The sequence below is a fragment of the Heteronotia binoei genome, chromosome 12 (genome assembly GCF_032191835.1).
Source record: "Heteronotia binoei isolate CCM8104 ecotype False Entrance Well chromosome 12, APGP_CSIRO_Hbin_v1, whole genome shotgun sequence".
Classification (NCBI taxonomy): Eukaryota; Metazoa; Chordata; class Lepidosauria; order Squamata; family Gekkonidae; genus Heteronotia; species Heteronotia binoei.
In genome coordinates this window covers 50,064,112-50,078,759 of record NC_083234.1, presented here as the reverse complement: position 1 = coordinate 50,078,759, position 14,648 = coordinate 50,064,112, and positions in this window count along the sequence as shown.

The window sequence follows — 14,648 nt, the reverse complement described above, 5'->3', positions numbered from 1 at the left end:
TCGATTTATACCCCGCCCTCCCCACCAAGGTGGGCTCAGGGTGGCTTACATCAAAGTCATAGCATGCTATAATCACAGTCATAAAAACAATAAAACCACTTAAATATATAAGTTAAAACACATAGATTAAAACAATATACAGCTTGGTGCCAACACATTAGATGTTCCTCATAGTTCCAGGATGGCAGTTATTCCAGAAATCTCCTACGGAACAGTCTTACAGGCCTTGCGGAACTGGGCGAGGTCCCGCAAGGCCCTAACCTCTTCTGGCAGTTGATTCCACCAGGACGGGGCTGCCACTGAAAAGGCTCAATCCCTGGTGATCCAGGAGAACTCCAAACCCAACCTGGAGGTTGGGAACCTTACTCTTCTTCCCTTTCTCCACTCTTCTCTTCTTCCTCTTATTTAGAAGCAGCTGCCAGAAACCCTGAGGACTTTGAGAGTGCAAAAGCGAAGGACAAGGGCTTTACTGGACATAAGCTGCAAGTTCTGTATTTGGAATTCCCACACAGGGCTGCCAACTCCAGGCTGAAAAATTCCTGGAGATTTGGGGATGGAGCCCAGGGTGAGTAATTTAGTGGAGGGGAGAGAGCTCAGCAGGGGTGTGATCCCACAGAGCTCACCCTCCAAAGCATCCGTCTTCTTCAGGGGAATAGATCACTGTAGGCTGGAGATCAGTTGTAATTCCAGGAGATCTCCAGGGCTCACCTGAAGACTGGCAACTCTACTCACATTGTTTTTAGCTTCATTTTCACAGACACATGGAAATCCTAATTCAGATCAGAGTGTCCAGGACTCTCTTTCCTTCCTGCATCCATAACAACAATTTCAGCTTTGCCTTGGTGATTATGCTTAGGGGTTTGTACTGTTTGTTTTACTACAAGAGTTGTCCTGAAGTCAGCCATAGGAGAAACATGCTATGCTCTGAATGCCACTATTGTCTTTAAAGAGGTAATAGAGATTGGACTCAATTGCTTTCAGCCTACACATGAATGCTGTTTCTCCTCTCTGGATGCTCCCCAGGATAGATGTGTGGCATTTAGTCAGCTTGCAAAGCAAGGATGAAGCTCTTCTCTTATCTGGCAAGCTGATTACATCAAGTGGGTCTTCTGGAGGCACTGCAGCTGTCAATCCAAGGAGGAAAGGAGGGGCACAGCAGGAGCCCCCAACTTCAAAGTTCCCTCATAACAGAGAGAAAGGTTGCAAGTAAATCCTTAGGCGGAGCAGGGCATATAGCTGAAGGAAGAAGAAAACCAGGGAGAGGGTGTCTATTAGTTAAGAACAAGTGCTGCTGCTGGGTAATTAAGACCTAACTGAGAATAGATATTGGTAATTTTCTTGTACTGTATGCAGAGAAATGTCCTCCATCTTAAAATTCACTCCATCTATTAGGACTATGTTATCTTATGACTTGGGACTCCACTGCAAACGCATAGCTGGCAGCAAGGAGGGGGCTGGGGGATGAGCCATCAAAATCCAAGCACAGAGTACTTCAGTGCTTACATATCCTAAGTAGCACAATAGTCTACCATCTCAAACGTTGCTAGAACGTGACGTCATACCTAGAGACAGAGAGGAAGACAGCTAAGGGGCTAGAAAGTTTTCCTCTTCCTCTTTGCAACAGGAAGATCTATACAACCCCGAAAAGGACTCTCTTAACTTAAGAATAGGGTTGCAGGTTGGTGTAGGAAAATACCTGAAGACTTTGGGGGGTGGATCCAGGAGAGGATGGAGTTTGGGGAGGGGAGGGGCCTCAATGTGGTACAATGCCATAGAGTGTACCCTTCAAAGCAACCATTTTCTCCATGGGAGCTGATATCTGCCAGCTGGAGATCAGTTGTAAAAGCGGGAGATCTCCAGGCCTCACATGGAGGCTGGCAACCCTACTTAGGAAGAGATTACAAATTCCCAAGATGTGGGGAAAAAACTCTCTTATCTTGCAATTTCTGGCCAGGGAGGTAACAACCCATGCAAGTCTAAGTCTTTACCTGACTGCATCTCGTCCATATAGTGAGAGACAATGGAGGGAAATCCCAACCCTGAAAACTAAGATAATGCTGAACTTTAAGCTACTGCAACTCCAAATAAAGGTAGCCTGTCCTAATTAATCATAGTTTAGAATAAAAACGTAGAGAAAGGGAGTTGCATGTTTTCACCTTTTCTTTGTACTCTTGTACAGTCTGAAAGCTTAAATTCTTTTAATTCGTTTATTTGAAAAAATGTTTTATTTTTGAATGCTCTAAGCCTGATCTTTGTAAAAATATACCACATCTATTTGGTCCTGTAGTTCTGCATTGAGGCAGCTTGCAATTAAAATCACCACGATATTTTTTTAACGCCAATAAAAAGAAACTATTTTAAAAGTCTGTAAACAGAAGCAGACCGTTCAAAAGCTGAAAGATAAAACCTCTAATTAAAAGCCTGTGTAAAAAGATGCATTTTGGCCTGGTTCCTAAAAGAAAGTAAAATCAGCACCTGGCAAGCCTCAAGGGGGAGAGCACTCCAAAGATGCGGTGCCACCACAGAAAATGTCCTGTTTCATGAGCTTGAAATTGTGACATTGCAATGGATCATCCCTGGACTCACTTGTAGGAGTGAAACAGGAGCACAGCAGCTAGTCAGAGCTTTTAAGTGGCAATGCAAATCCAGAATGCTAAATGTGCAACTTCATCTAGCAGGAGATACTCTCAGAGTTGCTGGTGAAAGGAGTTGATACTTGATTGGAGTAAGGGAAAGGGACAGTGCATTGCCAAGTGCAGACTTGAAATGGCCACAGGGTTTTCCAGTGCTGCTGACCCCTGAGTTAGCCTGCTCTATGACATGCCAGTGTTAGATGTGGATGGGATTGTTTTGAAGAGGGGAACATTCATCCATGTGAACTCTCACTTGCCGTATGATGTGATACAGCCTATACAGCTCAGTAGCCCCATAGTTGGCTCAAAAAGTCCCCACTGCCCCATGGGCCAGCTTGTAGAAGGCATTTGCCTCTTTAAATCACCTCTCTTTATTTTATTAGACATATTCTAGCTTTTTTACTATTATACTGTTTTAGATTTTGAATATTTTATCTTGGAATGTTGTTTCTGATTTCAATGATTTACTACTATATGATGACTAGTGATATATATGTATTAAATGTTTAATTGTTGTAATTTTGGCTTAAGACCTTTGGTCAGAGAAGCTAATAAAAGGACTGGACTGAATTTAAATAGCTATCACAGAGGTTGTCCTTGAAATGGCAGTTGCTGTGAGAGCCCTCTCAGCCCCACCCACCTCACAGGGTTCTGTTGTGGGGGGAGAAGATAAAGGAGATTGTGAGCCGCTCTGAGTCTCTGATTTAGAGAGAAGGGCGGGGTATAAATCTGCAGTTCTCCTTCCTTCCATGCTGTTCTCAAACATCTGATGTTTATGTCTTGTGGCTCTCAAACATCTGATGTATATTCTATGTGGCTCTTAAGCAAGTATGGCCACCCCTGGGCCTGCACTCTGGCTGCCATCAGGCAGGCAGCCACCAGTGGCTTCCATAGATAAGTTGAGAGTTCTGCCCCACAATCCCTTGCATCTTGCTCTTTGTATAGTGACGATGGACGACGTTCTAAGTGGAGAAGCAAACACAACAGCCCCTTTTCACACTTTGTATAAATAGATAGAATGCTCTGATTACAAGCACCTAACTCCCATCCCCCCCAAGTATAATTAATTAACCTATTATCTGTGTGGCTTTGTTTTTCATTATTGTTACTATTTTGACTTCATATCAGCAGTCAGTTCTGAGGGATTTGAAGTTCTTGTTGTTTGTTGTCTAAAGGTAGAGCAAAATATTCTCCCAGGAAGCCAAGAGATAATTGATTTGTAGTTATTAAGAAGACAATTTACTTCAATTCAATAGCAGGCCCCTGCTGAGCACAGAACTAGCTAATGCTGTTCCTTAGATTAACAGAAACAGATAAACAAGATAAATTTGATCCCACCAAGCTTGAAGGTGCCGAGGCGCTGCCTCGCTGATGCATTGTGAGACACCAGCATCCATCTCAAAGAATTCGGGGACAGGAACCAGAAGTTCGGCAAAGACAGAATCCTTCACAGGCCCATAAAACACACAGACACACATGCACAAATGCATATACCCTTCCTCATCAGGCACTGCCCAACTGTTGAGATATTCATTTAAAAGTCAGAGGTGATGTCCAGACAGTACATCCTAACAGCTACATGGCTGTTTCTAAGAATGGAAATTCTTGTTGCTTTCTTCTTCCCAGCCATTTTTATTTATTTTATTTATATCCCGCCCTCCCCTAACAGGCTCAGGGCAGCTAACAACACTTAAGACAACATAATGTTAAAATAGAATTACAATAAAATCATTAAAACATTTCATACAGTTCAATATGTAATACAGTTTCAGATATACTCTCTAGGGTCTAAGATGGCTAATTTTAGTTCTTATTGAGCGCTACATATAGTGATGTTATAGGATGTTATTTGGCGCTCTGCATTTGAACTGAGATAGGCACAGGTGTCAATGCTGTGGGATGGTGGAATAGTGGCCGCCTCCCCATTAGATATTAAATGCTAGTTTAAACAGTTCTGTCTTGCAGGCCCTGTGGAATTGTGGCAAGTCCCACAGGGCCCTGATGTTTTTGGGGAGGGCATTCCACAAGGCAGGGGCTGTCACCAAAAAGGCTCTCTAGTGGTGGATAGCCAAGCTTCTTTTGGCCCGGGGATCATGAGAAGATTTTGTGAGCTTGATCAAAGTGCTCTCTGAGGTGTGTATGGCAAGCACAGAGATAGGAAGGGTAGTTGTTAAGCTTGCATAGAAGAACAAAGCATTCTTACAAACAAGGTGTTATCTGACCAACAGTAAGGTTACAGGTCAAACTATTTCCTTCTTTGTTTTCCCAGGCTTACTACAGACAGTTCCTAATTGGACGCAAGCTAAAAAAAATCATATCCTGTTTACTAGCTACAAACAACAATAGTTAAACAAACCCATAATGACTGAAATGTAAATAACTTGAATTCCAACACCAACATTTTCTGATCTTAGATACAATTTGAAAGGTGGGTAGAGTTGCCAACTCTGGGTTGGGAAATACCTGGAGATTTTGGGGGTGGATCCTGGAGAGGGCAGGCTTTGGGAGAGGGAGGGGAGGGGGAGGGGAGGGACCTCAGCAGGGTAGAATGCCATGGAGTCCACCCTCCAAAGCAGCCATGTTCTCCGGAGGAACCGCACTTGGTCACCTGGAGATCTCCAGAGTGGGGCACCTGAAGGCTGGCAACCCTAACTGGTAGGGTTTTGAGTCAGTCTCAGGGCACAGTGAAAGTCTGGCAAGACATGGCAGCAACAGTTCCATGTGTTGAAACATGGACTGCCCAGTCACAGAGAAAGAGGTCAGCGGGGGCCCCATTTTCAAGGCTCTGGGAATGGAGTACAGATCCATCTCCCCTATGGCCCCACCCTCCATACAACTCTCTCAGCCAAGGGCCCTTCCAGTATCAGATAGCAGTTCTTGGGAACAAGGGGCAGTGGCTCATTCACTTAGTGGGAACTTTCCCAATGAGCTACTGCCCATGGTAGTGATAGCCAAGAGCAAGCCAGCAAGGCCTCAGAAGCACGGTGGGCTCCCTTGGTTTGGCTCTAACCACTGGTGGTATGGGGAGAAGCCAAAGCCAAGCCTTCTCTTCCTGTGCCTGTCCCCCACTGGCTGGGTCTGAGCTGAGTGACACATGCCAGTGCGAATCAGCTTGTTCCTGGGCCCAATTTTTTCTTAGACAAGGAGGTAAGCTTTAGGAGGGGGTTGGTCTTGCACTCCTTCCCTGTGTGCCCCCTTTTAGTTTTAAAATCACACACACTTTCTCACATCTGAAGCTGCCTTACACTGAATCAGAGCCTTGGTCCATCAAACCAGTATTGTCTACTCCAGGCCTCAGATTCAGTGAGAGCTCACAGGAGCACAGCTCCTAAACCGTTCGGAGAGTTCCTCCTCCTCCTTCTGAGAGTTCCACCTCCTTGTCCATTGAATATTATGTGCAGCTGCATAACAATCCCTGGATTAGCTCCAACACCTATTTTTCTACAAAATGACCCCTGGTCTACTCAGACTGGCAGTGGCTCTTCAGGGTCTCAGGCAGAGACCCTTTTACATCACCTACTACCAGACCCTTCCAACTGGAGATGCTGGGGGTTGAACTTGGGGCTTTCTGCACACAAAGCAGAAGCTCTCGCATTGAGCCATGGCCCCTCCCCTCTGTGTGAGTGGGACAGCTCCACATTTACATACTTCAGACTATCGGCTTGAATCCCCTGCAGGATATCCATGCGTGTAAGGGTAGCCATTTTTGCTGGTTCCCCTTTCCCACTGTAGACCTATAACTCTGCAGTAATGCTGTACTACAAGAGATCCCCTGTTGCCCCCACAAACAGCATTTTGGAGGGTGTTTTGGTCTACGGCAGGAAGGGTAGCCATGCTCCATGGACAGAAACCCCTCACGCCATCCAAAGGAATGTTATCATCTCTGGGCTGGCCCATATTCAGATGAGTGTCTGACAGTGCTCCCTTGAGTTAGTGTGAGCTAGCTCACAGTTTTTTAGCCTCCGGCTCACATACTTTCCTCTTAGTTCAGGAAGGATGGCCCCAGAGCAAACTAGTTTATGCAGTAGCCAAATCGCTCACACAACTTTAATGCCAGAAGCTCACGAAGTAGAATTTTTGCTCACAAGACCCCACAGCTTAGAGGGAGCATTGGTGTCAGGGTGGCAGGCTTCCCAGACCCATAGCCAGAAAATTTGGGGTCGAGGGGACCCCGAGGTAAGAAATTTGGTGGTGGGGAGCCGCAGGGCCAGATGGCCCTGTTTGCACGGAGGGCTCCTCTTGAGGAGCCCTTTGTGCAAACTCCACCCCCACTGGGCTTTCCCACAGTGCAGGAAAGGCCAGTGGGGCCAGACTGCCCAGTTTGCACCGATGTTGTGCAAAAGCCACCCCCACTGAGCAGCAGCAGCCCTGCAGGCCCTCCAACAGAGTTTTAATAGTGAGGACATGCCCCCCGCCCCCCGTGGCCTGAGGCTTCCTAAGACTAGTCTAAGCTCCTTGAAAGAGATATGGTAAATCAACAGCTGGCTGGAAACTCCATGGGACTCCACCAGCATGACCCTGATCCATGCATTCCATCTCAGCTTCAGCTTCTTGGGGGTGAGGAATAGTCCAACTTATACAACAAGGCGTCTACAGTGTTCTGCATGCTTTCAAAAAGTGTATATGTAAATTATACAAATACACCCGCCAAGTGACAATTCCAAACTAAGACATTCATCTTCTCTATTGACAAAAGCACGCTGGAGAGCCTGCTGGCAAACATTGGTTGGCGTCCTCCTGCTTCTCCTTCTCTGATAACATTTCAGAGCAAACAGTGGGGGTGGGGAATCAAAGCAGCCCCAACACCTTCTGTAGCGAAAACCACAGTCCACAAGCAGCGGGAATGGCAGCTGCCTCTTCCCCTGAGCCTCCAGGAAGTGTCTTTGGATGCCAAGCCCAGAAACAAGAAGCTGCCTTGGGGAAATGTTGCACTCTATGATCCCTCGCACTTTAACCATTCAGTCCTTGGCTCAGCAAAAGAACAGCTATGTGTCACCCCACCCGTCATGCCTCTGTCACCAAACTCGTCAATGGAGAGAGGCCCCCGCAACAGCTGAAGCAAGGAGGTGGATGGGCGAAGCGAGCTGATCCCTGAGCATAGCAAAGGTCCCAGGCAGGGGTTTCCACAGCTGGAGAGGGGGAGAATTCTTTTCTCTCCTTGGCAGAAATATGTCTAATTGTTTCACAAGCAACATTTCCGTTTCGCAACATGCTGAACATTTTGCCAAAGCAAGAAGAGCAGGGATTTACTTTTTGATGGAGGCAGGAAAGGACTTGTGGGGGGTGGAAAGGAAGAAGCAGAGCAGGGTGCAACCTGGCCAATAGAAGCTGCCCCCAAAAGTCTTGCCTTGGAGCTCATAAAGGTACAGGGTGACATTTGCAGCAGTTCCCCAGGGAGGAAGGCAGGCCTGCTGCTCTCTTGTAAAGCTGCCCACTGCCATCTAGTGGCTGAGCTCAGGAATGTGGCACTCAACGGTGCTGAAATTAAACAATTCAAGGCTACAGTGGAGTCTTTTGTGGCGATCCTTCACAAGAGACAACGAAGCAGAAATTAAAGAAAGTGTTGCTGTGGCTACTGGAGGGAAAGAAAGGCTTGAGCACCACTGCAATTTCACCCTTCTCCTCAAAGAAATTTACTTGCAAGCAACTATGAGAAAGTGCCACTCTGAGTGGCACAGCACTGTCCCCACTTCCCAGAAAACATTGGATTAAATGTACTTGTGAGTTTGAAGTGCACATAGTACTTGAAGAACAGGAGTCACTGTTAGCCTGAAAAGACTTGGTGCATGTTTCTTCACTGGCTTGTAGGGTTGCCAAGTCCAACTCAGGAAATATCTGAGGACTTTGGAGTTGGAGCCAGGAGACTTTGGGGATGGAGCCACGAGCAAGGTTATGACAAGCACAATTGAACTTCAAAGGGAGTTCTGGCCATCGCATTTAAAAGGACCACACACCTCTTAAATGCCTTCCTTCGGTTGGAAATAATGGAGAATAGGAGCACCTTCTTTTGGGGCTTATAGAATTGGATCCTCTGGTCCAATCTTTCTGAAACTTGGGGGGGGGGGGATGAGTTGAGGAGAAGCACCAGATGCTATGCTGGAAATGTGATGTTTTTACCTCAAAATATAGCCTCTCCAGAGCCCCACATATCCATGCATCAATTCTCCATTATACCCTATGGAGACTGGTCTCCATAGGGAATAATGGAATGCCCAATGGACATTTCCCTCCCCCCTTGCTTTCTGATAACCCTGAAGTGGGGGGAGGGCCTCCAAACCAGGGGATCCCCTGCCCTTAACTGGGGATTGGCAACCCTACTGGCTCGGATCCCTGCAAGCATATACCCCATGGCTCTGCATGGGCTCATGAAGCAAGTTTTGTAGGGCAAATGGGATCAGCTGGGTTCATCTTGCAGGCTCCTACAACTTGAGTATGCCTTGGAGCCACGTGCAGGGAAAGGGGGAAGTTTAACTCTTCAACCTCTGCTTCCTTTCAATAATTAAAACTGGCTCCCTCACACTGCTATTAACATCTTAAAAGGGAGGGATCTCCTTTTAAAAAAAACATTTCCCCCCCTCTGAAGTGCTAGAAGAAAAACAACGCTAAAAGCTCATTTTTGATTGTCAGAGCTGAGGGAAGACTGAAGGGTTAAATCCAAGGACGCTGCAAATTTTGCCATGAAAGTTCTTGCCATTTGAACTTAACGTGTTCAAAGGTGTTGATGGCATGCAAAGTCAATCACCTGATCTGTTCCGTTCATCCGTCAAACATCAGCAAATGCCCACCAAACTGGTTTGCATTGGGTCTTCACAAAACCATGCATGTGCAAAGCAAATTCTGATTCAAACTTATTAGTGGCCATTAGTGTCACTAAGGACTACTTAGACAACCCCCAAAGGGTAGGATTGTATTGAAAGACTTCATTCATTTATAACTGATTTATAGGATTTGTGAGTGATCTAATTGTCTATTTGAACAACTGCCCACTGAGAGAAGCAGTAACAGCTCAGCAAGTGTGCAGGGGCTTGTAGAACTGGTTTGGCCAATGCAGAAGAACATGCATGTGTGAGAAGCTAATTGTTCTGTACTGCACAGTTAGGAAGACATATGATGAAGGAATACAGTGAAGCACTTTGTTGAACATTTGATGTATTTATTTAATCAGATTTTTTAATTCCCCTCTCCTAGAGAATAGGGCTCAGGGTGGTGTGCATCAAGAAGAATCACTTACATCATTTCACAATTAATAAAAATTCATAAATTACATTTACAGTTTTAAAAGACTGATGAGCTATCAAACTGATTGTTAAAAAAAAACAACCCTGGTCTCTGTTCATGACCAGTGAACAGGTTATGAGCTGAAACAACATGTATTTGAACATCCGCAGGGCTAGATAAGCATTTGAGCATTCCATGTGGTCCTGAAAAAAAAAATCAAGGCTGCACAAGTCAGCAATTTCCATGCTATAGATGAATGGAGGTGTATGATCTTTGTCATATCTGGCAGGCAGTCTAGGAAAGCATGCCCGTCTTTGTGCCTGAGCTTTTCCTGATCAATACCAAGCCCTGCGAGATATGTCAGCTCACCAGCCCCCTTGCGGAATGTTGCTGTCTGGCTTCATAGGGCCTTAATCAGTACAGCTATTTTTGCACTGTTCCCAGTTCTACAAATTATGGGAAGAGAGCCATGCAGACTAAAAAATGGGCTGGGGGAGCACTCCAGCTCTGCCACAGAACACAGCCAGCAAGAAATTAAAGGAAATTCTAGCAGTGGGCCTGAAATAATGGGGCTTTTTGTGTGTGTGTCTGCTCTTAAATCAAGCTTTTGGGGATACTTCTTTTAGATGACTGCTCCAGTACCACAGGAACAACAAGATGTGCCTGGCTGCCCACCCTCAAATTTAGGAATATTTAAGGCAGTTCTGAAATGCAGTTCACAAAATTGCACAAGTAGGCAAGCGACTGGGTTTTTCTCATTACTACTGATGTCACAAGCCCTCTTAACAAGTTACAGCGACAGCACATACAATCCATATACAGGTCACGCTTGATTTTTTTAGTGTTGTATAAGTCTCATGTTACATTTGATGCATGTACAGCTGAATATGTGATCAAAATCTTTCCTTTATCCAAATCCTGATCCCATGACATTAGTAAAGTGAATATGTGTTGACTGTTTCTTACTAACAAGGGTACATACAAACAAGCAAGCTGAATGTGCATTCTCTACAACATATTTCCTTTAGAAGAAGACTGCAGATATAGCCCGCCCTTCTCTCTGAATCAGAGACTCAGAGCAGCTTACAGTCTCCTATATCTTCTCCCCCCACAACAGACACCCTGTAAGGTGGGTGGGACTGAGAAGGCTCTCACAGCAGCTGCCCTTTCAAGGACAACTCCTGTTATAGCTATGGCTAACCCAAGGCCATTCCAGCAGCTGCAAGTGGAGGAGTGGGGAATCAAACCCGGTTCTCCCAGATAAGAGTCTGCACACTTAACCATTACACCAAACATTTGGAAAGATGGGGAAATGTTATATCAATGTAAGAGAAGTGTTACCACAAGAAAAGGTAGTTTGCATTGTACACAATTAATCACCAGCCATAAAAGCACTTCTTACAGTATCAAACAATCACCTAACAAGATTGGGTCAGCAGCAACTGAGATGCTCAAGCATCCTGACTTCTCTATCTGACCACTGGGAGCCTGTATTTCCCTGTCACACAGACACAAACACTCCGTTCAGCCACACAAATCCTGCCCTCCCTCTTGCGGACCCTAGCAATGCCTGCATCGCAGACTTGCCATCTGCTGAAAGCTCCCCCTCCTTGTGATAAGATGGGCTATTAGGCAAATGCCTTATTGCCAGGCTTATATTAGATTCCCCCTCCCTTTTTTGTATTCTTTGATGCCAACACAACTAATAAAAATGCACTTTATCTTCCTGGATTTATGGGTCTGTTAAGCAGCTTTTATACAGCTCGGGGAATTAGAGGATTAGAGGCACATTAACTATCTCTTGCAAAAACATTGCACAGGTGAAGGAGGGAAAGGGAAATGCGAGGGAAGCCAAGGCAAAACTGCCCATGATTTATTATAAAAGATGCTTGTGGCTAGGACTGGAGAGCTTGTCGGTGGAAATCTACCTGATGAGGAGAAAGTGGCTTCAGCCTTGACATCTCCAACGAACAGGCTCTCAGGTACAACTTTGGAGTGGGAGGCACCTGGTGGGCTAAGTGGAAATAGAACACAGAGTCTCTGAGATGATGAAATGGTGTTTAATGGGTGGAGGCAACAGCAGCCCAGTTGAAGGCTGCGTCCCCTTTTGCTACTCCCCTGCAGGTGCCCATACACATGCTAATCATCATTAAAAGCTCATCAAAAAAACAATTAGTCAGGCTCCTTTTTTCCCCTATGCCAGGCTGTCTCCAAATGATCTTATAGATCTTATATATTTAGGGCCAAACTATACCTTACTTCTTTTTTTTAAGTGAGCCAATTCTGGGTTTCTCTGACCAGATTCTCACTCCCTCAGTCAGATAATGTCCCAAGCACCACAGGGGCCCAGTTTGGATCAGGACCATGGCATAGGAGAAGGAGCTTCAGCTTTCCCTCCTACTCTGTTTTCCTAGCTCCAAATGGCCCCAGGTAGTGTTATCTGCCCCACTGGGGGAGTGTACATGCACTATTAGGCCCCTATAGAGAGGAGTTTGCAGGAACCAACTTCCCCTAGCCCTCACCTGAGCTCCATGGCCCACCCACCCCCCACCCCCAAGGAAGGGATTTAGGTGATTTGAAGGACTCCCCAATGCAAGACATTGCGCAGGCAGTGATGTGGAGTCCCATGGCACTTGAGGAACCCTTTCTTCTGTTCTGCCGCTATGAAAAACACAAAAAGTTACTCTACTCTGAACCAGCAGCAGGGGTCCACAAACAGCCACATGTGCCCCTTTCCCTTTGGCTTCAGCAAGCCAACCGGGGAGAAGGCCCCCCCCCCTGCCATAACCACAAGCATGATTGATGTGCCTGCAGTTAGTGGAGGCAGCATAATTAATCCCCCGAGGCCTCTAATGACACAGGCAGCACTGCTGGGTACAAGGCAGTTAATACTAAACAGCTTGCGTTATCTGACAAATGAACACATTTCACACCCAATAAACGTCACTCTTTCTAAGTGCCACTAACCAGGCTATAACTTTCCCTCCTCCCCACCCCGCCCACAGAAACATGCACTCTCATACACATATGAGAACCTGAGTACCCTTTGCATTCCATCTCCTGTGGGACCATCAATCAGCTTGTCAAAATCCTGGGATGACACGGAGGGAGAGCAGGGCAATCAGTTCTGTGGCAGACAAGAGTCCAAGCCATCTGCAAGCCTACTAGAATATAAGAACCTTGCAGCAAAGACCATCTTGAAGAGTAGCAAAGGACATGTGTTGTTTGTTTGTTCAGCTGCAGGTATTTAGCCTAGGTGTAGCCAAAGGCTCTTGTAGCCGGGGAGGTGAACATCTCTTTGCCAGCAGAATGAGAGCTTCATTTCCTTCATCCGAGCTTCTTTCTCAGTTGCAGGTGCTTAGCCAGGGTGGAGCCAAAGTCATGAACTTTTTGATGCCCTTTTTGGTGCAAGTCAGAGGGCACTGGACAAAGGGCTCACAGCCTTGAGCCTAAAGTGAGCCAGGCCAGTGAATCCAGCATCAGTGCAGAATTTCAAACATTGTCCTTGCAGAGGAGGATGGAAAGGTAGAAATAAATAAATTCCTAAGGAAAGAGGCATCCAGAAAAGGGACAAGTATAATGAATGTCTTGTAAAGGACATGGATTTAGAGGGAGGGAGGTGTGACATTTGAATGGATGACAAGATGCTGGAATGAGTATTGTCAGCTCTCTAGTGGTGGATTCTATCCCTCACCTTGACTACCCAGGCTTGATCCAGAAGGATTGAGAGAGAATTGCTGGTCTGTAGACAGGAGATTTTGAAGCCATGGCAAATTTTATCATGAAGGGTTGAAGTTCGGCAGGCCTCAGATTCAGTGGGAGCTCACAGGAGGACAGCTCCTGCACCTTTCTGAGAGTTCCTCCTCCTCCTTCTGAGAGTTCCACCTCCTTGTCCACTGAATAGTAGGTGCAACTGCATAACAATCCCTGGATGAACTCCATCACCTATTTTTCTACAAAATGACCACTGAGGTTCGGTAAAAGTTAAATTCCACACGAGAGATTCTTAAGCAAGGGTTTGCAAATGAAAGTGCTTGCCGTGCCCTTATATGGCGGGGACACATTTGCAATACTGCGTACAAGGCTGCCAAGAGCCAACATGGGCCCCCAAAGATTCCATCTGCGGTTCCCCATATGACCTTGCTACAAACTAAATATCAGAACCAAACAAATAATTTCACTGGTTCTGACCATGCATCTATAATAATAAAAGGATCTGCATGTCCATCTGTCTGTCCATTTGTGGCAGGCATAGCTTATAAAAAAAATTAAAACTACGAATCTCCAAATTGGTAGCCTACGTGGATAAAGAGGGATTGGCCCAAAATCAGCCAGCAAATTTCATGTCGGGATGGAGCTTCAAACCCAGATGTTTCAGATTCTCAGCTACTGTATCACCCGGGTCTCCAGCCTGTCTCCCCTCCATACCATTACTACCCAATCAAAAGGCCAGACCAACTGGGGAGGACTGCACTTGGACAATGTGCAATTGGAGCTCTTACGGACGGCAGCCTCTGCTGTAGGTGAGCTCCTCCTCCCCCAGCATTGCTGCCCTTGACTTTCTGCCTGAGCCACGTGTGTTTCCCTCCCCCTCCTTTGGCGTGATGGATGCCTCTCCTCCATCTCCTCTTCTCTGTTTGGATTGCAGGGCAAGTTCTGGCATTGGCATTCTGGCAACTCCAGCACTCTCGGTCTCAAAATGAACGATCATTGGGACTCGGAATCACATTAGCATGGCATTTTTCTACTAAATTAGCTGGACTGCACAACAGCCTGAAAAGAAACAAATTGCTTTTA